The sequence below is a fragment of the Artibeus jamaicensis genome, unplaced genomic scaffold (genome assembly GCF_021234435.1).
Source record: "Artibeus jamaicensis isolate MK-2021 breed Jamaican fruit bat unplaced genomic scaffold, CSHL_Jam_final scaffold_847, whole genome shotgun sequence".
Classification (NCBI taxonomy): Eukaryota; Metazoa; Chordata; class Mammalia; order Chiroptera; family Phyllostomidae; genus Artibeus; species Artibeus jamaicensis.
Window position 1 is genome coordinate 3,835,846 of NW_026522057.1, and position 25,175 is coordinate 3,861,020.

Consider the following 25,175-nt stretch of genomic DNA (forward strand, 5'->3'; position numbering starts at 1 on the left):
TTAGGGACCAAAAGCAAAAAGAGGTATTGGCTGTTTTTTTTTTTTGCATTAAAAACCAGCCGACCAAGGCCCCAAACAGGCTGAGGGATTGTAGGAGGGGAGTGGGACTGGAGCCAGATCTTTTTTCTTAAACACCGTCCTAGAGAGCTAACCAATGAAAGCTTCTCTAAGGAAGTTGGAAGAAAACCACCGTTACCTCTTTTGGCTCTCATCTTGAGAGTCACATTAAAAGTCATCTGACCTTTCCTCTGGTGCAGAGATTATTCTTTCTGGCATGACTGGTAACTTCTTTTCTACCTTGGTCATGATACTTTCCTTCTCCATCTTTGGAAGAGGAAAGCACGTGAATCAAACGATCTGAGGGTTTCACCCTCATGCTGACATACTGGATGGTCTGCCCTCCCACAAGGGATGTCGTAAGCCTCCGATTCATCATCTGCAAACTAGGGGGAGATCTGCCTTAGATGTTGTGGTAAAGATAACATGTCCCGATTTTACAGGTAAGGAAACTGAGGCAGGGAAGGATTAAACAGTTGTTGCAAGGGCCCACAGGCCTTGAACCCAGATTGTCTGACACTGTTCAGAGCCCACCCACTCAGTCCTTCTGCCACAGAGCTGTGCCGAGGGTCAACACGTATTTCTCATCTGTTTCAAGACAGCCCAGTACAGAGTTTTCTGAAATTACTGTCCAGTGTCCTGCATTGTACAATTCTTGAGCCAGGTGCTTGGAGTATTTTCATCTTTGACCCAAAGGCTTGCAAAGATGGCTGTCAGTACACTTTTCCGGTTCCCAGAGAGAGGTGGGTGCACATGGACTTAGGCAAAGAGAGATTTGCATGGGCTAAGTTTTCATCAGCATTTCTGGATAATGGTTTTCTGCCCTAACAGGAGGTTTATGTAGTTTGCTTCAAAAAATTAAAATTACTCTTTTAAAAACAAATGCCTGAATGAATGAAATATTTAGTAAATGAGGTAACCTTGGGGAGGTTCTCAGTAGAGTGCCTGGGACATAGTAAGCTTTCTATAACTGCGTGTCTCTATTCTCTCTACTTTATCCTTCATTTGATCTTAGTTTGATCTGTTATTTCCTTTTCCACAAACTGAGGTCAACCGTCTTCTCCATTACGTTATCCTCAATATCGATTAGGTGTTTTGATAAACACTCTCGAGTTTGAGTGCTACAACGAAAGTGCCTTTTAAAGAGTGATATGAAATTAGAAAGGATAGAAACTACTTTGGATGACAGAATTAGGTTCTAGGTGTCAGGTTAAAATGATGGCCAACCTCTGGCTGGGAAGCTCAGTTGTTTAAAGCGTTATCCCATGCACTGAAAGGTTATGGCTTTGATCCCCAGTCAGGACACATAAATAGGTTGCAGGTTTGATCCCTGGTTGGGTGGGCATGGGAGGTAACCGACAGATGTCTGTCTGTCTCTCTCAAAGATCAATAAAATGTGTCCTCGAGTGAGGATTAAAAATATAATAATAATAATAATAATAATAATAAATGATGGACTGATTCTTACAATGTGAAGTGTAATGGGGATAAATGTAAGGTCTTGTGATGGGGTCCAGAAAATAAACTTCCTGAGTACAGAATGGGGGAGATGTGTGGCTTGGAAGCCAAAGATATTTAAAAAATACTTGAAATTAAAAATACTCGAGAGTTGGAAAGAGTGGCTGGAAAATGTAGTCTTTAGTTGGTAGCCATATTCCTAGCTAAGAACTTTATACTATGCTCATGGATTGGAAGGATTAATATTGTTGCAATAAAATGTTCTTACTACCCAAAGCAATATACAGATTCAATGCAATTTCTATTAAAATACAAATGACATTCTTCTCAAAATTATAACAAGTAATCATAAAATTTGTGTGGTCCCACAAGAGACCCTGAATAGCCAAAGCAATCTTGACAAAGAATGAAGTGGGAGATATCATGCATCTTGAATTCAAACTATACTACAAAGCTACAATAATCAAAACAGTACAATACTGACACAGAAACAGAAACATATATCAGTGGAATAGAGAGTCCAGAAATAAATCCTTGCTTCTATTATCAACTAATCTATGACAGTGGAGGCAAGACTATACAATGGGTTAAAGACTCTTTAACAGGTAGAGTTGGGAAAAAGGGAGAGATAGATCCAAAAAAAACCCCACCAAACTATACCACTTACATCATATACAAAAAATAAATTCAGAATGTATTGAAGACTTAAATATAGGACCTGAAAAACATAAAACTCCTAGGAAACAACATAGACAGTAAACTCTTTGACACTGCTCTTAACAATACCTTCTTGGATATGTCTCTCTAAGCAAGGGCAACAAAAGAAAAAAAATAAATGAGACTGCATCAAACTAAAGAGTTTTTGCATAGTGAAAGAAACCATCAACAAAATGACAATACAACCTACTGAATGGGAGATGATATTTGCAAAAGATGTATCCAGTAAGGGGTTAATATCCAAAATATATAAAGACCCACACAACATAACATCAAAAAAATCTAAAAAACAAACAATCCAACTGAAAAATAGGCAGAGGACCTGAATAGACAATACTCCAAAGAGAACACACAGACTGCCAACAGCCATATTAAAAAAAATGCTTAACATCACTAATTATCAGGGAAATGCAAACCCACACCACAAGATACCACCTCACACCTGTCAGAATGACCATCATTCAAAAAGTTATCAAATAACAAGTGTTGGTGAGGATGTGGAGAAAAGGGAACCCTCATGCACTGTTGGGGTTGTAATTTGGTGCAACCACTATGGAAAACAGTATGCAGAGCCCTCAAAAATTAAAAATAGACCGGCAATATGACCCGGCAATACTATTCTTGGGTATTTATACAAAGAAAACCAAAACACTAATCTGAAAAGATGTATATATACCTCTGTGTTCATTGCACTGAATAAGAGACATAAACAAAGTAAAACAGAAGCAGAGCCATAGATACAGAGAATGGACTGATGGTTGCCACAGGGGAGGGAAGTGCAGTGATGGGTGAAAAACAAAACAATCAAACAAAGACACACAAATGAATTTTATGACTAGATAAGGAGGGGCGGGGAGAATGGGTACTGACTGAACAATTAGCAGCCTTGTAGTAATTTATTATGAACAATAGTTCAATTTATTTGTAAAATATATCGGGCAATATTTATAGAAATATAGTAGCTTCTAAAAAAATAAATGTAGTAGCTTCTAGAAAATAAATTGGCAAACTCTTTCTGAAAAGGGTCAAATAGTAACTATTTTAGACTTTTCAGGCCATACATGGTCTTTGTTAAAAATTCTTTTTTTGTTTTAGTGTTTTACAATTCTTTAAAAATGTAAAAATCATTGCTAGCTCATGGACTATAAAAAATAGGCTGCACTGTCCACTATGGAGGGGTCTCAAAAAATTAAAAATGCAACTTCCTTATGACCCAGTAATTTCACTTCTGGATATATGTCAAAGAAACCTGAAATGCTAATCTGAAAGAATGTATGCACTCCTGTGTTCATTGCACTGTTATTTACAGTAGTCAGGCTTTGGAAGCAACCTGACTGTCCATCAATAGATGAATGGATAAAGAAGCTGTGATACATATACACAGTGGAATATTACTCAGCCATAAAAAAGAATGAAATCTTATCATTTGCAACAACATGAATGAACCTAAAAGGTATCATGCTAAGTGAAATCAGCCAGTCAATGAAAGGCACATACCATATTATTTCACTTATATGTGGAATCTAAAGAACAAAATAAACAGTCAACAAAATTAAGACTCATAGCCACAGACAGAGGACCGGTGGTTGCCTGTGGGGAGGGTGGTTGGGGTGTTGGATGAAGAAGGTAAAGGGGTTGAGAAGTACAAATTGATGGTTACAAAATAATCATGGGGATGTAAAGTACTGGATAAGGAATATAGTCAGTAATACTGTGATAACTATGTATGGTGCCAGGTGGGTACTGGAAATACTGGTGGGGGGCACACTTTATCAAGTATATTGTCTAACCACTATGCCGCACACCTGAAACCAGTACAAAATAATATTGAGAACTGTAGTTGAAAATAAAGGCAGCTGCACTGGGACTACATATACATAGTTTGTCACCTTGATCTAGAACAAGGACGGTGATGAGGCTGGGCTCGTGCCGTGAGATGCATGAGGATGTGTTCAGTTGAGGTGATCTGGCTGGGGACAGATGAATTCCCAAGAGCAGTAATTAAAAGCATTGGTTACTTTTAGTCTGGAGAAGCTGTGGCTCTTCATGACATGATCATTGTCTTCAGATTTTTGGGCAGTAGGGTTGTTAGGAGAGACCCTTCTCCAGTATGTGTCTAAAGGGAAGAACTAAAATCAGAAAGAGGATGCTCTGGAGACAGACTGCAGCCAGCATAAGTAAAGAAGGCTGTCTCATTATTAGTTATCATTTAGGGAACCTTTATTGCCACACTGTTATAACCACTTTATATAGATGATCTCACTTTATCCTCAACAACCCCATCAAGTACCATTCCTATCTCTATAGAGGAGACAAAGCAGCATTAGAAGGTTAACAAACTTGCTCAGGGGTATATGCTACTAAGTGGTGGAGCCATAATAACTGCAACTCTCTCCACTGCCTACCTGCATGCAAATAAGAGTAGTTTTATAAATAATTTAGCAGTTCCAGGCACATAATAACTATTGTTGCTGGTAATAATAATTATAATCCCTGGATGTATTACATTTCCCATCATGGTGCTTGTATTAGTTCCCTGTGGCTACTGTAACAAATGACCTCAAACTCTGTGGCTTAAAACAATATATTTATTTGCTTAGAATTCTGGAGTTTCACAGGGCTGAGATCAAGGTGTCAGCAGGGCTGGTCCCCCTGCAGAGGTTCTAGGGGAGAATGTGTTGCTTGCCTCGTCCGTCTTCTGGTGGCTTCCAGGTTTCCATGGCTTGTGGCCACGTTACTCTGTGGTCAGAGGGCTGCCTCCTCATCTACCCTCTGCCTCTCATAGGATACTTGTGATTACATTTAGGGCCCTCCCACAATTCAGGGTAATCTCTCCATCTTAAGATCCTTAAGGAATCATACCTTTTGCCATGTAAGATAATAGTTAGTTATAGTTTCCAGAGATTAAGAATTGGATATCTTTTGGGGACCATTATTTAGCTTACTGCAATGGATTTAAATATGAACTAGATAACCCTATTTTTTCTTTCCACTATTAGAAAAAAAACCAACTTTATAAATTTTGTGCTTTATTGGTCTATTTTTCCTTGTGGTTTTTATTTGTGAAAATAGAATATATTTTGTATAAGGTGTTAGTTAGAAGTAATACTTAATTGCTTTCGAATAGTCACGATCCAACACTATTTATTGAATAATCTATTCTTTCCCCCACTGATTTAACATTCAGTTTTTATCACCTGCCTATCGCATAGCAAATGCTGAATGTGTGTCTCGACTTCATTCAGGGCCATCGATCCATTTTGCAGGTTTTCACAATTGTGCTGCACTGTTTCATTTACTGTAGCTTTAAAGTGTGTATTTATAGTTGATAAATTTAGCCCCCTCTATTCTTCTACTGTTTTTTCATTGTGTCTTTCTACTTAAAAAGTCCTTATTATCATTTTAATGTCATCTTGGAAAGAAATGAGACAGATGGAATTGTCATTGTCTGCCTTCCATAATAATTCTCACCTTATTTTTTTTTATTCTCGTGATTTTACTAACTCATCCACTGAAAGCATATGGAAGTTATCTTTTAAAACTTCTCTATAATAATTAAATTAAGCTTTGTAACCACATTATAAATTATTGGCTTTAGTTCTCATTATATTTTCTTAGGTAATATGGCTTCTCCTTTTTGAGTTCCCTGTTTCAGCTTTTTTTTTTCTTGGCTAGAATAGAATTTCAAGTAATCATATTTTTAAAACAAAGAGTATTTGGGTGATATAATTTTTATGTCTTTGAACATGACTTTTTTGTCATCACATATGAGAGAAATTAGTTTGGCAGCAGTAGACTTCTTGAGTTACAATAATATTCCCTTAGAATTCTATGAAAGCAGTGTCACTTTCTTTTAGCATAGCGTTGCTGCTGTGTCTAATTATCTTTCTTTGAAGTAGCTCGATATTTCTCCCCTGTCATGAAGCCTGTAGTTGTATTTGTGTTCTTGGAGATTCAGATATCATCTGGAATTGTGTGTTTTTCGGTAACCCTGCTGCCCCACACTCAACAGACCCCTGTGTTCTAAGGCTTAAAGTCTTTCTTCAGCTCATGGAAATATTCTAGTTCTTCCTGGGTTATTGCTTTTCTTTCCATTGGCTCTATTGTCTTCTTTTGGAACTCCTAGAAAACTAATACTAAATTTTCTGACTCTCTCAGTTATAGCTTATGTCTTATCTTGTTATTTAAATCTCTTTTTTCTTTTGTTTTTGTTTTTTTCCTTTCTGGTATCCTCAGATGAGCTGGGGTCCTGCCCCTATTCAGTCTTGGACTTCCACCCATATTAGAGACAAATTTCTCACTTTGCAAAGACACTGTGAAATGACTGCCATTCTGTGTGGAGGGAACCACCCTAGTTCCTGATGTCCTTTAATTTGCTGCTGAACTGACGCCCTTGAACCTCATCCAATCTCTGGTCCTCTGAGTTTGGACTTTTGGGGGATCTTTTTCTGGAAACCTGTGCATTCTCTTATTCAGGGATCTGTGCAGAATCATGAGCTTATCAGCACTAATCAGTGTTCCTCCTCATATCCCATCCGCTCACTATCTTTGCCATGGTCTTTAAACTGTTGGCTGTTGATGGCTTTTTATGATGGTTCGCAACACTGCCACTGATGTTTTGGTCAAATAATTTTTGTTTCTTTAGAGGAGTAGGAAGGAGTAAATGTATGGGTCCAATATTTCATCCCTCAAGCCCAAAACCCCAGTAGCGGAGGTTGAAAAATCCTATGGATGGCTGGACCAAATGATCTTGCAGCCTCATCTGGCTTGGGGAAGGCTTGTCTCTCAAAGTCTAAAGAATGAAGCAGCACGGTGAAAGGTTGGAAAAGCAACTTTTACAGAAAGGTCCAGAGAGCAAGGTTTAACTTGGTCAGGAGCACAGAACGGGGTGAGACTTACATGGTGAGTTACATGAAACCTGCAGGAGGGACGAAGCTTGAATTACAGCCCGAGTGACTCAGGTGGGTCACTACCAAGATTATTGAGTTCTTCGAGACCTGTGTGGCCCAGTTAAGAAGACTCCTCTGGTTAGTTTTTGGAAGGGCTAAGAGCTGTTCTCTTTAAGGGCAGAGGATGGACTGAATTACCTTCTGGCTTGCCCGCCATCCCACAGATATTATGATTATGGTATCCCAGGCCTATGCTGTCAGATGTGAAATAAACAGCAGAAGAATACTTCTGAGGGTAAAAACTCTTATTTTCACTCAGCCTCACTGATGATTTTTTTTTTAAGTGAGGAGACACTATTTTTGTCAAGAACACTTGCTCCATATCTTTAAAAGCTAATGGAGACACCTTTAGTTTTTCCCCTCACATGCTGGCAAGGACAGGACTTTGAGCGGCTCCCTCTCTCTACCGCTGGAGGCAGCTTGAGCTTTCAGCACGAATGGGCACTTCCTCCCTGTCCCCTCCCCCAGGGCCGGGTAGAGGGAAGAGCAGGGAGAGGGTGTGGGCTGGACCAGGGGGAGGAGTGACAGGCTCTCTGTGGTAGGCCTGTGCCTGTCACACAGCCTCCTGGGCTCTGGCCTGAGGTGGCCGTGGGAGAGACAGTTCCAAGCTGTATGGCTGGTGACATTTCCGGCTGCCAGTGCCCAGCCAATCAGTGACAGGCCCAGCTAGCTAGAGCGATGACACATGAAATATGGTAATTTTTCTGCTAAAGAGCCTGGACAGGGGGAAGAGAAGGGAGTGTGTGTGTGTGTGTGTGTGTGTGTGTGTGTCTGGGAGGGGGCCAGTGCAGGCAGCACCTGTCACAAGGTGGGATGGTGACAGTGCGCTGGCTCTGATGCTGGGGCTATAGGGACATGCCCTGGGAAGTGGCCACAGAAACACTGGGGTTGCTCTTCAGATAAGCTGGGAGCCAGAGCGGGAGCACCCAGTGCCATTCTGAAGCTCAGGGCCCCCAGGATGGAAAAAACAAAACAAAACCCAGCTGCGACAGGTATTTTTGTTCCTTCCAAACATGAATGAGGTTAGGAGTTTTTTGTTTCTTCTCACTGCTGCCTCTTTAGAAGCCAAAATAAAACTAGAGAAAACATTATCGGGGTGGCTGAAATACTTGACAAAAAATTAAAGAAAAACATTTGGGCTGAGGGTTGTTTATCCCTAACCTCAGCCCATTTTCCTACCCCATGCTCAAACTAGCCCTAAAAAATAAAGTTAAAGTCTTGTTAACAAAATCTTAAAGAAGGGCATGAGTCTGTATCTTAGGGACTGTAAAGGGTCAGGTGTCAGTTTTGATTCCAGATTCTGTTTTGTTGGTTTTTCTTATGTGTCTTGAAACAAGATCTGGTTCTAGATTACATTATAGTTTAGGAGCAGTGCGCCAAGGGTTCTCTGGGTGGAGGATGTGGCGCCTGAGGCTTCGGGCAGGACAGGGTGAGGGGTGCCCTATAGTTAGCTCCGAGGTGGTAGAAATTCCCACTTCCTTCAGCACCCTGGACCAGCTTCCCAGTCTTTTATCAGCAGTTAGGGACTCATGAGGGGTGACCCCTGCATCATCTGATCCCACGAAGATGTGTGTTCAGAAACGAAGGGTCACAGTGTTTACATAACGTGCCGATTGGTCACTGAGGAGCTCATCCCTGCAATAAATGTGTCTAGTTTCATCTTGCATTTGCATTCTCTCTCTCCATATATATACATATATATTTATACATATGACAAATTTTTAAAAGTCATCGATAAATAAAATCGTTGCTGCTGTGTGCAAGCCTGCCCTGTGGCTTTGGGCATGGGACTGACTTCCCGTGCTGGGAGTAATAGCTGTTCCAAAGTGATAATCGGTGTACTGTGTCTTTAAAAGGTTAAAACCCGTTTCAGAAAAGGTCTGGACTCATAGTGGAGAAGGCAAGCAAGGCATGCATGAGTCGGCTCCGGACTCAGAAAACAGCTGCTGATTAGATTCTGTGTCTGCAGACGGAATTTATTCCATGTTTTTTCAGCAGCAGGAATTCGAGAGGGATGCTGCTGTTTGGCTTTCTGATCGTGATTTATATTTATTCAGAGGAATAACAGAGGGTGGATCTGTTCCCGGTGCGAGCATGCTCACAACCAGCCAGCCGACTCTCCCATTATCCAACTGCCTAGTTTGGTGCTTCAATGTACATGCATATTCCGTGTGCATATGTGTGTACACAAACTTGCATGCATGCCTGGGTGGACAGATTCGTGCACAGGCTCTGCTCTAAGGACAATTCTTTCAATAAGGTCTTTACCCCTTACTTGAAACAGGTGTTCATGAAAAAAATGCACAAAATCCTGACTGACCGGAATAATTCGTGAAGAAGGGGCTGGATCCGTGGGTCAGAGGACACAGGACCAGTTTGCCATCCCAAGGCCAAGGTAGGGGACTCTGGATTTTTATTCGGCAGACGAATTCCTTGTGCTTGATTGTATTTATTGTGGTTTTGCCCGCGGTTGCCCAGGGGAAATGAAATAGCTAGCTGCGATTCCATTTTGTCGTTGCCTTTCTGAGGCACGGTGTTGCGGGCTGAGGCGAAGGGGCCGGCTTGGTGGGCAGCTGCCCGGCGTGCGGCGCCCTCGGTGGGCTGAGCGGGCTGCTCGGCCTGGTGCTGGGGCACCGGCGGGAGCCTCAAGTGACCCCGCGCGTCAATCACTGGCAGCGGCAGCGGCAGCGGCTGTAACCCTGTGCGCGCCACACACTCCTCGCAGGCTCGCTGGCAACCTTCTCCACACCCGTGCACTGGTGACCGTGCTTCAATGAGCCTCAGCTGGTCTCGCGAATGCCTGGCTCCTGCAGCACCTGCATTTTCTGCTGCTGGCCCGGTTCCTGCTCCAGGATTGCTCAGGCCCACCCGCGGCCTCTGTGGCCCGATTGGTGGGGAACGAGAGTCGGAGAATGCTGGGCGTCAAAGCAGAAGGAAGCTCTTCCCTCCCCTCCTTAATCCTAGCCCCACCCCCAAATATTCCGAACAAAATCACAACCTCCCTCCTCTCCAAGCAAAACAAAACAAAACAAAACAAAACAAAACAAAACAAAACAAAACAAAACAAAAAGCAAACTCTCACTCCCTTGGGGATTCTTGCTTTACCACTAGGCAAAGCGGGTGCCCCCTCTCCAAGTTATGCCCCACATTTTACCATCTTTTAAAATGAGAAACACCAAGGGTGCTGCATGTTCCCCACGGAGATCGTAGGAGCTGTCAGAGGACTGGAGCGTGGCGGACAGCCTGAACCCGTGTAGACTTGGACGGTGGTGGTCTAGCGGGACTCGGGGGCCAGGGGTTGGTTTCCTTGAACGGGGCTGCTTTGGTTTACACTGCAGAGGTCCGGTGGACTTCTGTGGCTCAGCAGACCGTCCTTTGAACTTGGCAGCCCTTGTCATGGTAACCAGCAGCAGCCAGGAGCCACCCAACCCCGCGGTGTGCTTCTGTAGTGTTAAAACCGGCTTGCTTTCTGGGTTGGGGGAGGAGTGGGGGGAGAGTGAGGTGTGAGCCGCACTAATCTGCAAGTTCTTCAGCCCTCGTTTGTGTGATGATCAGACCATGTGCCCTGGCAGCTCCTCATCATCCCCTGGTCCTCCCCCAGACTGAGGAAGTTGGCTCCCCACGTTTAAGATGTTTTTATGTAACTATGTGTATGCTGGGGGCAGGGAGAGTGTGGAGAGGAGGAAGGATCATTGGAGCAACTTATGCAAAGAACAGAGGCAAAGATGACATGTCCGCTGGGGGCAAGGTGGACCTGGCTTTGGGTTGCTGTTGATCTGACCACCCTCCCACATCCCTTTCACCTGGTCGTTGCCTGTCTGAGCTGTCCTGTGGACATTTTACCCCCGTACGGAGGAGGTTGGCATCGCGCCTGCAGGACCCCTAGGTGCCTAACTAACATGAAATCTGAATCCAGGGTGCCTGCCCGGTTCACTTGTTTTAGGTCCCAGCTGTCGTCTGTGCTACCCACTGAGGGGAGGAGTTCCTGCCCCACTGGGGTTTCAGTTTTGCTCTGGGGTCGGGCTATGCAGTGGGCCTGTGAGCAGACTTCAGATGCTGGTTGAGATGTGTGGCATGTGCTCTTTAAAGCTGTGATGACTTGCAGAGGTTGGAGCCCTGTACATTCTTGAATTAAAATTTTGTGGGATTTTTTTTTGTAAGGTAGAGAACAGGTGTCCCACTGAGATATCTGCTGGCAGGAAGGTGTATGTAACATTTGTCTCTTTCTCTTTTCCCACTCTGCTTCGCTGTGGCACTCACAGGACATGATTGTGACATGGGCCTCTTTATCACTCCCCTTAGTGCCTCAGCCTAAGACTGTTGGGCAGATTTATTAATACGGTGAGGAATTGTGGCCCCTTTGGGCTAAGATATTTTTTTTCTCTTAATACCCCAGTGGTTCTCTTTAAGGGCCAACTTCTAAGGTGTACGTCGAGGCAATGGATCAAGATATGCTCAGCTGGCACTGTCGTTGAGCTGTCTTTGCCTGCTGTGTTTTGGTGGCAATAGAGAGTTGTGGGCTGACTTTGGGTCCTTGCCGAGTGAGCCATTGGGGCATTTAGTGTGTGAAAGTTACAGGCAAGAAGAAGATGCACTTAGACTGAAATCCTGGCAGATTCGAGGCCCGACTCGATGGAAGATAACATTAAGAAAGCTGTGTGACAGCTGGATAGTTTTTAACTTGTTGCTCACTTCCCACTCCGTGAGTTCCCTGATATCTTTCAGGTTCTTTTCTGCTCTCCACACTGCCAGTCAAGGAGGCCCTGACATGCTGTTCTTTTCCGGTGGAATCAAAACAGATTTACAAATCTATGGATATCCTGGGCAGGCAGGCAGAACACTGGCCAGAGGAACAGGCAGCTCTTGTGTTTCCAGCCAGACTTGGCCAAAGCCCTTGACCCATGCTGATCTTCATCCCTAACGTGGGTGTAATCATCAGAGCCTGTCCAAACCCACTGGAACATCTTGAGAAGAAAATGAGATGGGCTTGTAGTAACATGTGCTTGCAGCCAATGGGTATTAAGCTAATACTGCAACAGTTTGGACCTCACATTCCATAATCTCACTTACCCAGGTGGGACCTAAGTCACAAACTAAGAAAGGTGCCATAAGTCCATAAGCTACAGGCCTGTGTTATGACCATCACAGGGAATTTCATACCCTGTTTTAGGACTCTTTTTTTATGTGAACTTCTGAGAGGCTTGGTTATTCGTTTGCCAAACACACCTAGCAAACTGGAAGAGATTGAGAACATACCGTACAAGGGTTATTAAGGTTTTTTCTTTTTTGGCATATGTCTGTAAGAAGTACTAGTAATGTAAGAAACAGAAAAAAATTTTAAAAGCTTTAAATAAATTTAAAAGACACAGAGCTTTAAAGCACAGAATTTTAGAACTGCTTAATGTAAGTATTTAATATAACCAAGTCAATGAAATTTTATGTATTTTGATAGGTCTTCAGGACCCATAATAACTGGTGCTCATAGTGGCCCATACATATCAAGAAAAGTTTAAATGATATTTTTGTGTCCAATTTAAGAGGTGTTAGAATTTGAAATATACTCCAAGTGATTTAGCACAACGCTTAAATGAAAAACTGCATTTATGCAGGATTACGGAACCCTCAAGGTTTCTGGACAGCCAGGGACTTACTGATCGAAATGGAAGTTATTAATGCCTGCTGAAATTAATTGAGAACTTTATGATCTTTTGCTGAATTTTAGCAGGGAACTATTGTGCTGGTATTAGCAGTGCTTATGTTCTACCGTCTGATGCTACAGAAAATGCTAAGAAGGGAGGAAACATGTGAACTTGCCTTGTGCCAGGCAACATGCTTAGAGCTTCCCAACTTGGTGACTCCACCGCTACAGTTAGAAGTGATCCAATGACAAAGCTGAGCGGTCAACCCTGGTGGCCTGCATTTCCTACATCAGTGCGGAAAATGTGGGCTTCTCACCACCAGCGGTTAAAATGCTCATCAGAAAACAAGTTAAAGATGTCATGGCCCCCAGGCACCAGGGCTGCGTGTTTGACCCTGGGTCAGCGCACAGGTTGGAATCAACCAATGAATGCACAGATGGGCGGAGCAGCAACTGGATCTCTCTCTCTCTCTCCTTCCCTCTCCCCTCACAGCCCCCCCCCCAATTAATAAATTAAAAAAAAAAAAAACCCAGATGTCTTGGCAACGCCCTAATGCTGAGCTATGGTGTTTACTCAATTCAGACATTGTGCTCAAAACTGGAGGGAGTTACAGCAGTGTTTAGCTTTGCCTGACCCACTCCCAATGATTTTGGTTACAATTTGCTTGAAAACAAAGGCACCAGGAAAAATAGAAGTAGAGGAAAATGATTCCTGATGCCTTTTAAACTCAATAGATAGGTCAAAAATGTGAAGACCATAATTAAAAGTAGCTGAAGAGTATTGCTCACTTTGTAGATGCACATAAATTCATGATTTGGGGTAAATTACTGGAAGAGATTTTTGAAATTGATTTAAAAAACTGTCAATAACAGGTCATTGAATATGATTGAAAATGCTTAGAACTGTCCAAAGTTTCTATGTATATGACCAAAGGGATACTGGTATAGTAAGATGGAGAAAGGGTATTCTCTGGACTCCCAGCGGGCTTAGGAGGCAGAAGCTGGTGGGGGGAGGTGACTGAATCACACTCTCCAGAGGGCTGCCTTTTTGGGGGGGTAAAGGTTGGGAACATGTGCGTGGGCCGTACATCCAGCCCATTGGTGGAAACCATGCGCATATGAGAAATGGGATTCCTCTCCTCTTTACCAAGCGTTTCGAAATGCCAGGTGTAGCTGGCATCCTTGTGAAAAAAGCAGAAGGGTGGGACTTCACATCAGATGTGCGGTAGAGATCAACTGAGAACACCCCTCAGATGGGGCGGGGGGTGGGGGGACGCAGCCAGGGAGAAGCATACAGAAGTTAGTCCCAGGAATCTTGGCAACTCTCTGAATGCCCATGGGTCCTTGAGCTGGAGCTCAGGGCAACTTTAAAAAAATGAGTAATGTTATATATGACTGGGATCCAAAGAAAAACTGATAAGCAAATAACAGAGAGAAGTAGAAAAAATAAAAGCAGTGTTATATATACATGGTATGCTCTGCTGAGCCTCCATCACCAAAGTCAGTCTGATCAGTCATCCACTGGACTCCCAGGCTTGGCATTCAATGCTGAAGCTATCTTCTGATCTGAGGACCCCTGATAAAAATGAACTGGTTTAAGCCCTGGCTGGTGTAGCTCAGTGGATTGAGCACGGCCTTCAAACCAGACTATCGCAGTTCGATTCCTAGTCAGGGCACATGCCCAGGTTGCAGGCAGGTTCCCTGCAGGCCAGTTCCCAGCAGGGGATGCACAAACACAACCATACATTGATGTTTCTCTCCCTCTCTCCTTCCCTTCCCCTCTAAAGATAAATAAAAATAAAATCTAAAAAAATAATAAATTAAAAACTGGTTTAATTTTAATAAAAGAGGAGCTCTGAAAACCTCCTTAATTAAGATTCAACACAGTAGACCCTTGGCATTCTCTAAGGATACATCGCAAACCCTTGGCACATCCCCCCCCCCCCGCCAAAACGCAGACATTTGCATAGGCCCTTGACTTCCTTCTGAATCGCGTTTCTGTCCAGAGCGGAGGTTCCCATGATTACTCACAGGCCACCAGTTATTTGCCTCTTCAGCTTGTACTCAAGGAAATAAAATGTCTTCCAGAGAGTTTCTGTTTCCCTGGTGGTGTCTTGGGGTGAAGAGCTTTGACAAGGCTCGCAAGTGACTTGCTCTTGGGCTGCGGCTTTGCCACACGGAGTTCACACTGCTGCTTCAGGAAGGAGACCATTGCCATGTGGCGTGGCTCTGGGGGGTTGTTCACACATGACGGGAAAAGTGAATGTCAAACCTATAAATGCCAAGCGTCTGTTGGAGTTGCCAACAAAATTGCATGTGTGAGCAACTCCCGAACTCCCCCACCCCCTGGCCCTTGATATGCACTAATGCACTTTTAGACTCCCTCTGACTGTCTGCAAATCTCAGTGAAGAGAATGGAGGCATCACACGGCTGAAGCATACACTCAAGGACTCAAATGAAAGCAACCCAGGCAAGAGAAACAGCATGTAGTCATTTGCTCCATGCCCTTATTTTAAAGATTTCAAAATGTGAGACGATTCCAGCAGCTTAAAAAGTAAAATAAAACCACTGTGCCTATGATTATGCTAAATTAGAGAGGCAGATCAGAGTGTGCTCTGCAGGTTGGGCCTTGCCGCATCTTCCCTGGGAGAGAGTCCTGCAAGAATGTTTCTGGAGTGATTTGGGTAGAAGCTCTTAGAGGTGGAGTGGCTTTAAGAGTTCTGTCAGTCGAGTTGGTCGTCTTTGGGAAGCCTCCAGAGAAGACATGGCGGGAACCACAGTAATCTGACATGTTTCTTATTAAATGTTTCTTTATGATCTTCTTTTAAATAATTTTCCTCCATTGTCAGTAGTTCCTAGACATAAAAGAACACTTAGTTAAGTGTATAAAGGTACAGAGAATGTGATGGCACTGGTATTCTCACCAGTCACTTTAAGAAAAAGAATGTCACCCTTCCCTTTGAAGCGTGGTACTCCTCTCCGTCCCGCCCCACCCCTCCCATTTCCTGGACATTTCTGTTGCTTTTCCGCGTGCTTTTCTTCACTGTCTTACCCTCTTATATTTGCATCCCTAAACAGCATCTTGTGTAGTTGTGTAAGTTCGTGAACTTCCGATAAATGAAATCGTACTGTTTGTATTCTTTCGCTCAGAGTTAATCCATCCATGCATACCAGTAAGGCCGCCCTTGTTGGCAAATGGCAGATATACTGCGGTATCAGTTGGTGGCAAATTGCTTCTTACCTGACTCTGTTCCCCTTCCTTCCCCATCACAGCTCCCATGAGACCTCCTCAACTCTAATTTATTCTTTGACTCATGAATCTTGTGTACCCATGCTTCTTAATTTCCAGACATCTGAGTATTTTTATGTATTTATTACAATGGTTAGTATATTCCATAATTCTTTCAATTGCTATGATAGTATGTTCTTAGTAATGTAACTCATGCAGGCTCTTTCCTGGCTAAGGGAGAAGACTAGTTGTACTAGTAGATGAGTAAAACCTGCTAACAAGAGTTTTACCAGAATAGAAATGAATGAAATCGAGTACGTAAGAGGTAGTTAGACTTTAATTGTAGACGTGCATTAGCTACTAGGGAGTGAATTCTTCTTTCTTGGTAACTTGGGAGAACTGATAGATTTGGCCCATTTTCAGTTTCACACTTTGGTTGCCTGTTTGGGTAGGACATTTCTCCTGGAATGTACCTTTTTAAAGATGTTTCTTTCCTCTTCCACTTACTGAGAACTAGATGCCCAGAAATACTGAGTTTTTCTCTTATGGATGCTTGTTTTTGTTTTGTTTTGTTTTCCTGTCTTGGGCCAGAGTTCTACCCTCACGCCACCCTTACTCTTTGTGCTTAGTTTGTTATTGAATGATAGGCCTGACCACCTGGAGACCAGCCCTCTCTGGTGGGAAAGAAGTGCAGGCATCCAGTTGTCCAAGACTGGCTCCCTCAGCTTCCAGCAAACGGGACTTGGATGGCAGCTGGCGTCCCCAGCCCTTCCCATTGCCCACGTGACTTGGCTGAACTCAACTTCCGTGCCTTTTGTCTGGGGGACTTCATAACTCTCTGCTGCTATGAGGGGTTATTCCAGGAGAGGCCTGACTGATGATACTGGTGTGGTTCACTCCCAGGCAGACATGCTCTGCTGCTCACTTCCGATCGTGACTTCTGAGCAAGGGGCTGTGGGTCACCATTGTCCCCTTCCCTTTCTGTGAGCCTACTCGTGGTGCGGGGTAGCAGATGGACATCCCGGCTGCCATGGGCCCCCTGCAGGCCCAGGGGAGGGAATCATGCCAGTCTCGTGTTCTGTCCCTTTCCTGCTGCCTGCCCGCCCTGTTTACTTCTCATCCAGCCAGGGCGGGGTGCTCCTGCTGGGGGTGCTGTCTTATGTAGGTAGCCAGGTGGGAACAGATTACGCGAAGGGGTCTCTCTTTCCATGGTTTGAGATGGTGAGAGCTCATTTTTCTGCTCCCTCAAAGCCATGCGGTATTTGCTTCCCCGGTTCTCTCCAGCTCCCCTTCTCCCCTGCTGCCACCCTCACCCCTGCACACACCCCCATATGCCTTCAAGAGGACGATTCTAGGATAAATGAACAGTTTTCTTGGACAGACACTAATGACCTCCCTCCTTCCCAAGGCCAAGTAGTTCTTGAAAAGGCATTTCCTCTTTTCAGGTTATATATGCATTGTTTTCACCTGGACCGCAGAGGCCTCAGAGGGGCCCAGTGAGAACCTTGCGGTCTTGCCAGCCTTCTCTGTGGGTCACTGACCAGTTCTGCAGAACATCTGCTCCCTGAAGTAAGCCGAGGTTCAGTCGGCCTGGCTATCTGGTCATTTCCACTAATTTGTAATGGCAGTTCTGAAAATGCTCAGAGCAGCTTGGCTTGGAACGGGAGAGAGTGGGCTTTCAGGGGAGAGAGAGGAAGGTAGGGAGGGTGAAAGAAGGGAGGAAGGTTGAGAGAAAGGAGGGAAGGGAAGAAAAAAAGAGGGAAGGAAAGAAGAGGGGAAACCAGAAGAAGAGAAGCCAGGGAAGCAGAGCACACCCAGCTCTGGCTTCAGGTTCCAGAGCCCAGCACGTCTCAGGTCAGGCTGCATGACTTGAAGTCTCTTTTATAAAACTGAGTATAATGTACATGTAATAGATTCCCTTTATAAACAAAGCGTACAATTCAATGAGTTTCGACAAACATCTACAGCAATATAGCTGCCCCAGAAGCGACGTATGCAACATTTTCATCATCCCTGAGAGATCCCCGTGTCCAGTGCAGCCCTCGTGCCCTGTCCTCTGTCGGCCGCCGGTCTGCTTTCTGAAGCTAGAGCTTTGCCTTTTCTGGGACTCCCTAGGGGCAGATGGACTCATAGAGTATATCCTTTTCTTGCTCCTGACTCTTCCACTCAGCATGATGCTTTTGAGACCCACTCTCAAATGTTGCGTGCAGCAGCGGTCCATTCTCCGTATTGCAGGGTAGTGTTCTATTGTATGGTTGCGCCAAGACTTGTTTGGCATTTCACTTGCTGATGGCAATTTGGGTTGTTCCCAGTTCCAGGCTATTGTAAACAGGCCACCATGAATGTTTATATATAGGTCTTTGTGTGCACAGAGCATCCCACTTTCTTGGGTAAATCCCTAGTCAAGTTTCTTCTCTTTATCTCTCCAGCAATTGGAATGCCCATTTTTGTGTCTTTGTGCCTATCAGCCTGTCACCAGGCGGCTGCTTCTATTTTCTGTTTTGTGAGTGGGCATCAGATAATAATGGGATTCGGGACACCGCCCCCTGAGCTAGACCCTGGTACATCCTTTAGACTCTATCCATATTCTGGCTGTCAATGCGCTTGATGCTGTGACTGGAGCAGAGGTGACATGGCGCAGGAACTGAGAGCACAGGCGTGGAAGCCGCTGCACGGGTTCGTATTCCAACTCAGTCACACCCCGACCGTGCAATCATGAACGAGTTCCCTAACCTCTGTGAGCCTCTGTTTCCTCATCTGCAAAATGGGGATAATAAGAGCATCTACCAAATGGGGTTGTGAAGTGTCCAGAGCTAGACAGATAGATGGGTAGGTAGATACAGGGTGGGGCAGAAGTAGATTTACAGTTGTTCATATGGAAAATAATACAATAATGAATGAAAAATAATATAAGAATGATCTCGGGGCTTCGCATACTCGCAACTGTAACCCTCCTTTTGCCCCTCCCTCATGCTTATCCCACAGCAAATACCATGTTGCTGAAGGACTGGACAAAACAGAATATTAGGGCCTGAATGTCCAGATGTTCTTTTAGTGGCTCATGATGGGACTGGAACCTTCTCCCCACCTGCTCTGTTGCCCGGCCCCTGGCACCTGAGCTCCCTAGCACTGGACACCAAGCACGGCCGCCGCACTGGTGGACAGCATGTTCTCCCCTGGTCACCCACCGGCTCTTCTTCCAGTGGGGTGCTAGTTGCCCCCTCTCCTCCTTGAATTGTAGTTCTGTTTCCTTTCTCCTGTTTATTTCAAAGAGTGTTACTCCTCAAAAACTGTAACTACAAGTTGCAAGAGACCCACTTGTTTTGTCCCTGTTCCTCCTCTCAGTCCTGTGTCCAGACCTGCCACGCTTCCACCCGTGTCGGAAGCAAGGCCCGGAAGAGCTGCTCCCACACTCTGGGGCCCCTGTACCCCGGTTTGCATGAATCTTCACGTGGCACAGGGCTTGAAGCCCTAAGCAGAGGGGAGACATGGCAGGGGTCTCACAGGCCCAGAAATATTTTCCCTACAAACCTCTCCAGGGTGTTGCTGTCAGGGCTGCCTCCGCAGTAGTGAGGTTGGAGATGCCCGTCGCCACACCCCATCCCCCCTGAAAGCCGAGGACTGAGGCTTCCTTTGGATGGAGACTGCATTTTCAGGGTGCGGGCGATGAAGCCCACTGAGTACGTAATTAGAAACAAGGATTTAGCCACACAGCCCTACGTTCAGAGAGAGAAACACTTTCTGGAGCCGACCTTTCTCTCTTTTTTGGGATAAGATAATTTGGGCGAGGGTGATCAAAAGAAACAGAGCAATCGAAACGCGGGGTTGGTCCTCGATGTTCACCAACGCGAGGCAGCTGAACAGAAGCTTCCTATGGGCAGAATGAAGCTTCCAAAGCGAGAACCTCTGCAAGTCTGTGGGGAGTGTTCGTGGAGTCTGGAAACGGAGTGGTAACCATGTGGCAGCCGTCTGTAATGAGGCTCTCCGTGGAAAGCATGATGTTCAGCGTTTTCCGTGGACAATCTCAGTTAATTCAGTCTGGTGAGTGGAAGATGACCATCTGTCTCTGTTGCAGTGGCTCTGTCCTAGGGGGTTTCTGACTTTCTTGGTCTGGGGTGAAGCCTGGGCCTTTGGGCTTTTAAACCCTCCCCCAGTGATTTTCAGGCACAGCCAAGCCTGGGAACTATTTTACAGAGAAGGGAATTAAGCCTTCAGCGGTCAAAGTCACTGGCCCAAGGTCACACAGCTGTGAGTGGAGGTTCAGGACAGGAGTGCAGGCCTGTGGGGCTGCATCATTGGGGCCTGAGCACCCCTTCTTTGTGCTGATGGGAAGAGGGTCCACACTGGCTCCCGGGTGCTGGGCAGGACACGGTCAGTAGGGACACAAAGATGCCGCTGGCGTTCCCAGCACTTCCTTGCTGACCCAACACTCTTCAGAGTCTGAGCATGTGTATGCTCTGAGTTTGAAAGGCTCCCAGGGTGGAAGGCCTCGGCCCCTGGCCAGCTCAGCAGAGGGGCAGGCCGTATGCCCTTCAGCTCTTGGTGCACGCTCAGCTGGCTGCATCTGGGACCAAGGAAACAAGTATGGATGTTTCTTGGTATTTTTTCTCCAGTGCGATCCACAGCCAGGCACAGATGCCTTGGTCCTTCTGAGCACAGCAGGCAAGGCACCGAGTTGGGTGCGTTGTGGTCTTTTCCAGCCCTCCCCTCCAATAATAATGACAATAATGGGACTTCCAAGGACTGAGTGCCTACTGTGTGCATCAGGCACTGCTCTAAGGGCCTTACACCAATTACCCCATTTTATCCTCACAGGAAGTCTGTGAAGTAATAAGCACGATTATTATTCCATTTTTTAAGTAGGGAAACTGAGGTACAGAGGAGTCAGTGGTAGAAATGAGGGTAATCCTAGTAGTCTGATTCTGGGGATCAACTCTGAACCACCAAACATACTGCCTCTTATGGACCCTACTGTGCCTTGTTCTTTAGTTGTTTCAAGAATATCATCTGGTCCCCAGCCCGATGATACACTTACAGCACAGAGCTGGATTCATAGCAGGTGCTCGGTAACTATTAGTTGGTTGATTTATTTTATTTCATTTCAGAGGACTCCACCATATCACAATACTGGGGCAATAATAAGGCATTTCCAGGAAGGTAGCACGGGTTAATCAGTTTTCTATTTCTTGACTTTAAAGTATTTCTAAATACTCTGAGTACTTTCTTAACAGTTGCGTCTCACATTCAGTATTAGTAGCTCTACTAAATTCACATCCTTGTAGTTGTCCACAAAGAGTGCCTCTGTGTGCTTTAGGAGCCTTGGTAGTTCCTTTAAAGAATTTTTTTCCAGAATAAAAATGATTCTAAATGGTAACTCACCCTGCACCATGCATTGCCCAGGAATGAAGTCGTTTGTTTACTGGGCTCTTCCAGGGGAAACCACGCAAAACTCTGTCCTGATTTAGCAGCAGACATTGTTGGCCTTCTGCCCAGACACCCTTGCCCCACGATGACCAGGGCTGTCTGCCCACCGCGCAGCTCCTGTGGCCTTCACTCCATCCCCTTCTTCCCAGGACAGCCCTGCCAAGAGAGCTGGAGTGGCGATAGCCAGTGCTCACTGGTGTGGGAACACAAGGCTCAGTTGCCTTGCCTTGGGGAGGAGGGGACACAGTCTAGGGGAGTCACGCTTTACACTCTAGAAGTGGCCTTGGCTGAGGGGTCTTCTGAAGTTCCTACTCCACCTGAGGTTGGACCTGGGCCTGGCTTCTCACCTTCTCTGTCTGCTCCCTCACTCCCTTGGTGACATCCCTGGGAACATTTCTTCAATGGCTTACCTACCCAGGAATCCTGGTCTTAGGGCTTCCTTTGGGGTAACAAGGCCAGGACACGTGGACTGGGTGTCAATTAGACCGGAAAATACCTCTAAGTCTGTCTTTTAAGCTTTTGTGTTAGTGTCCTGCATCTGCCTTAACCCTCCACCCAAGCCTAGGAACACGCCCCTGCACCCCCGCTACGCAGGGGCACCAGCCCATGTTTCTTCTCACCACTGGTGCGTTTCCATCAGTAGTTTCTGCTTCCAACCCTCTTGCTTTCCACTCCCTCTCACCCTACTTATTAACCAGCTGACCCCTATTCTCTGTGTCTGTTTCATTCATTCAACATTCAACAGGCAGTTCTGGAGTCTCTGTTCTGTGCCAAGCATTCTGCAGGGTACAGCTATGCATAAAACAGACAAGGTGCTTGCCCTAACAAACCTTACATTTCTGGGGAGGAGAGACCATAAACAAGTAAACAAGCAGGAGAATGACATACCAGATAACGACTGTGAGGAAGGTATGTTAGGTCATGAGACAGGACGGTGTGGGGGGAGCTAGTCGAGAGGTAATAACCCTGTGTCTCACCTCCTGCTCACCCTTCAGGACTGTCTGCCGGTTTCCAACCACACCTGCTTCTAGGAAGAACACTTCTGACTTGCACATCTCTCAGTGCCAGTGACGTTGTTCAGACTTCATCTTTCTCACCCTCTGAGATTTTATTAAGTTTTAATTAAAAATTTTTATCTTTTTTTCCCATGTCTTCAGAGGCACCACCCTCTGCTGGGGTTCTCTCTACCTTCTCCCTACTCCTGCCTGGTCCCCCTCCTTGCTGCCTCTTCCCCCTCTGCTGGCCATTAAGGGTCTGAGTGCCCAGAATGCTCTTCTTCTCGGGGACTCTCCCTGGGTGAATGCTCCTCCTCCTGTTTCGGTTCTCATGCATTGTCGGGGCTGTAGAGATAATTGTCTCCTCCACATCTCCACTTGGGTGAGTCAGTGTGTGTCCCGCTCGGCTCAGTATCTGCTCACAGCCCCCTCCCCAAAACCATTCTTCACCCAGATCCTACATTGGCCTTTGAGTGTCTCCTTTTCAGGTGCCCTCAGTCTCAGTAAAGGGCACTCTGTCTCCCCAGTGGCTTGGGCCAGACACCAGACTTCTTCCTCTCCACTCCACTCCCCATCACCCCTAATCCATCACCAAGTCTTACTGATTCCTCCCCCTGAGGGTGTGGGTTTGAATCTGCCTGCTTGTGCCTTCTGCCTTTTACTTTCCGCACCCCAGGTTGGCAGCTGCAGAGGCTTCCTAACTGCTCCCAGTTCCCTGCCGTGACCCTTCCAGGCTGTTCGTTGCCTTGGTCATGTCAGTCTCTTCTTGCTGAACAGAAGAGAACCGGAAATTCTTCACCCGGCCTGGATGGCCCTAGGAGGTCACCCCTGCCCACTTCTGCTGCCTCATCTCAGCCACAGTCCCTCATCCCCTCTGCCAGCTTCCTAAACAGCCTGCCTCTCCCATTTAGGAGCTTCGCACATGCATCTCCTTTTCCTTGGAAAGCATTTCAGGGAGGCCCTCTGTGGCCAGGCAAGTATTGTTCGTAAAGGGGCTGCTTACTTTTCCCTGAAGGGTCGTGCTCACCATGGGGAAATGGTGGCTGAGACCACACTTCCTGTTTTTGTCTCTGCCAGGGAACCGGGACGCGATCTAGGCTGTGGCACCAGGTGGGGAAGGGACACAGAGTAGGGAAGGGTGAGGAGGGGGACGTCTGCCACAGGTGTAAGCCATAAGGGGACACACGGTCTGTAGAAAATTTAAAAATGAAAAGAAAACCAATTAAAAGTCTCTTTGCATTTTACTATCACCGTGCACCAGAAATTCTAAGAAATGGTGCTGATGAATCCCCTCCCACAGGGGAAGACTGCTCCTTGCCTCTTCCTTCAACTGGATCTAGGAATGGCTCCTGGGATCCACCAGGAGACAGTAGCAATGACCGCCGTTTACTGACCACTACGTTCCAGGTGCCTTGTTGTATGTGTGGGGACTCAGCACATAACTCCACACAGCAGCCCTATGGCACAGGCATTCTTGTACCCACTTTAATGGAAGCCGAGACCAAGAGGCACATCTCGGATGGCAGGCGGGGAAGCCCTGAGCACGGCAGCTGGTTCTGAGGCAGAACGAATCCAGAACTAACCCAGAAACAGTCCTGCCATGGTCTGGCCTTGCCGGAATGTCAAGGTTGTGCTGATGGGAGATGACCCTGGCCTGGGAGCATTTCGGTGTGGGGACAAGAATGTAAATTTGGAGAAAACTCAGGCTGGATTTGAGCCTAGACCTACCAGGTGCAGCACCTTGGAGAGATGATTCTCAGGGACTCAGTTTCCTTGTCTTTAAAATGGGGATAATAGTAGTCCTTATTCCATGAAGCTCTTGGGACAGTGCATTGATTCAGCAATGTGAAGCCATTATCCCTGTGCCAGTTAAATACTAAACTCTACAATGTATATTAAGCTCATGGCAGAGTGTGATAGATACGTTTCCTTCCACACAAAGCTCACCAGGAGGAGAGCCCACATGGCTGCTTTTAGGGAGATTTCCCGCGCTCTTCAGTGGGGCCCGTGCAACAGACAAGAGGGCACTAAAAATACCCAGAGATGCTCAAACCACATCAAATGGGAAAACAGATTTCTGGTTGAAGAGGTTTTCTGGTGGAGAGAAGGCCTGCCTTCAGGGACAGTCAGTAAATCGGTACGATTCCTGAACATAACACCTTGTTAAAAAGGACCTTAATGATACAGTTCAAGACATCATGCCAGAGGTTTGCTTTTTGAGAGTTTAATTTTATCGATGTGAGAAGGAAGCATGCGAAGCGGCAGTGGCTGTGTGTTCACCTCGACACCACGTGCGGGACACCGCGCACGGGGTCTCCACGCCAGCATGCCAGCCCGTGGGATTGCACCGCACTTCCTTTTCGCAAGGAAAGAGCCATCGGTGTATTAATTAAGCAGTGGGGTTTTAATACTTGCTGAATGAATAGATCTGGTCTGTCTTCTAGCCCGGGAACCAGAGCTCTTAGATTTTATGTTATTTCTCCAAAACAATCAATTCTTACAACACTCCAGTGAAAAACAAAGCCTCTGTTTGCTTCAGCTGGAAGGAGGCTTCCTTTAACTGTCTCCCTACCTGCGGAGACACTGTTGCCTTCAGAAAGTCAGATGTGCGGACAGTGCCGTTCACCCTGCTGCTGGCGTCAGGTGCCTTCCTAAATTCTTAGAGAGAAGCTGCTCCTTCTCCTGTGTATCTCTCCGGCTTGCAGGA

The 25,175-nt window shown here is 45.8% G+C and overlaps 1 protein-coding gene across 2 annotated transcripts in view; it reads left to right on the forward strand.

The window, feature by feature from the left end:
* HIVEP3 (HIVEP zinc finger 3) overlaps window positions 1-25,175 on the forward strand; it is a 420,543-nt gene that overhangs the window by 76,002 nt on the left and 319,366 nt on the right. For both annotated transcript variants that reach the window (XM_037149293.2, XM_037149295.2), the window contains exon 2: window positions 9,466-9,576. The gene's annotated coding sequence lies outside the window, so the exon portion shown is untranslated. The remainder of the gene's footprint in view (window positions 1-9,465; window positions 9,577-25,175) is intronic.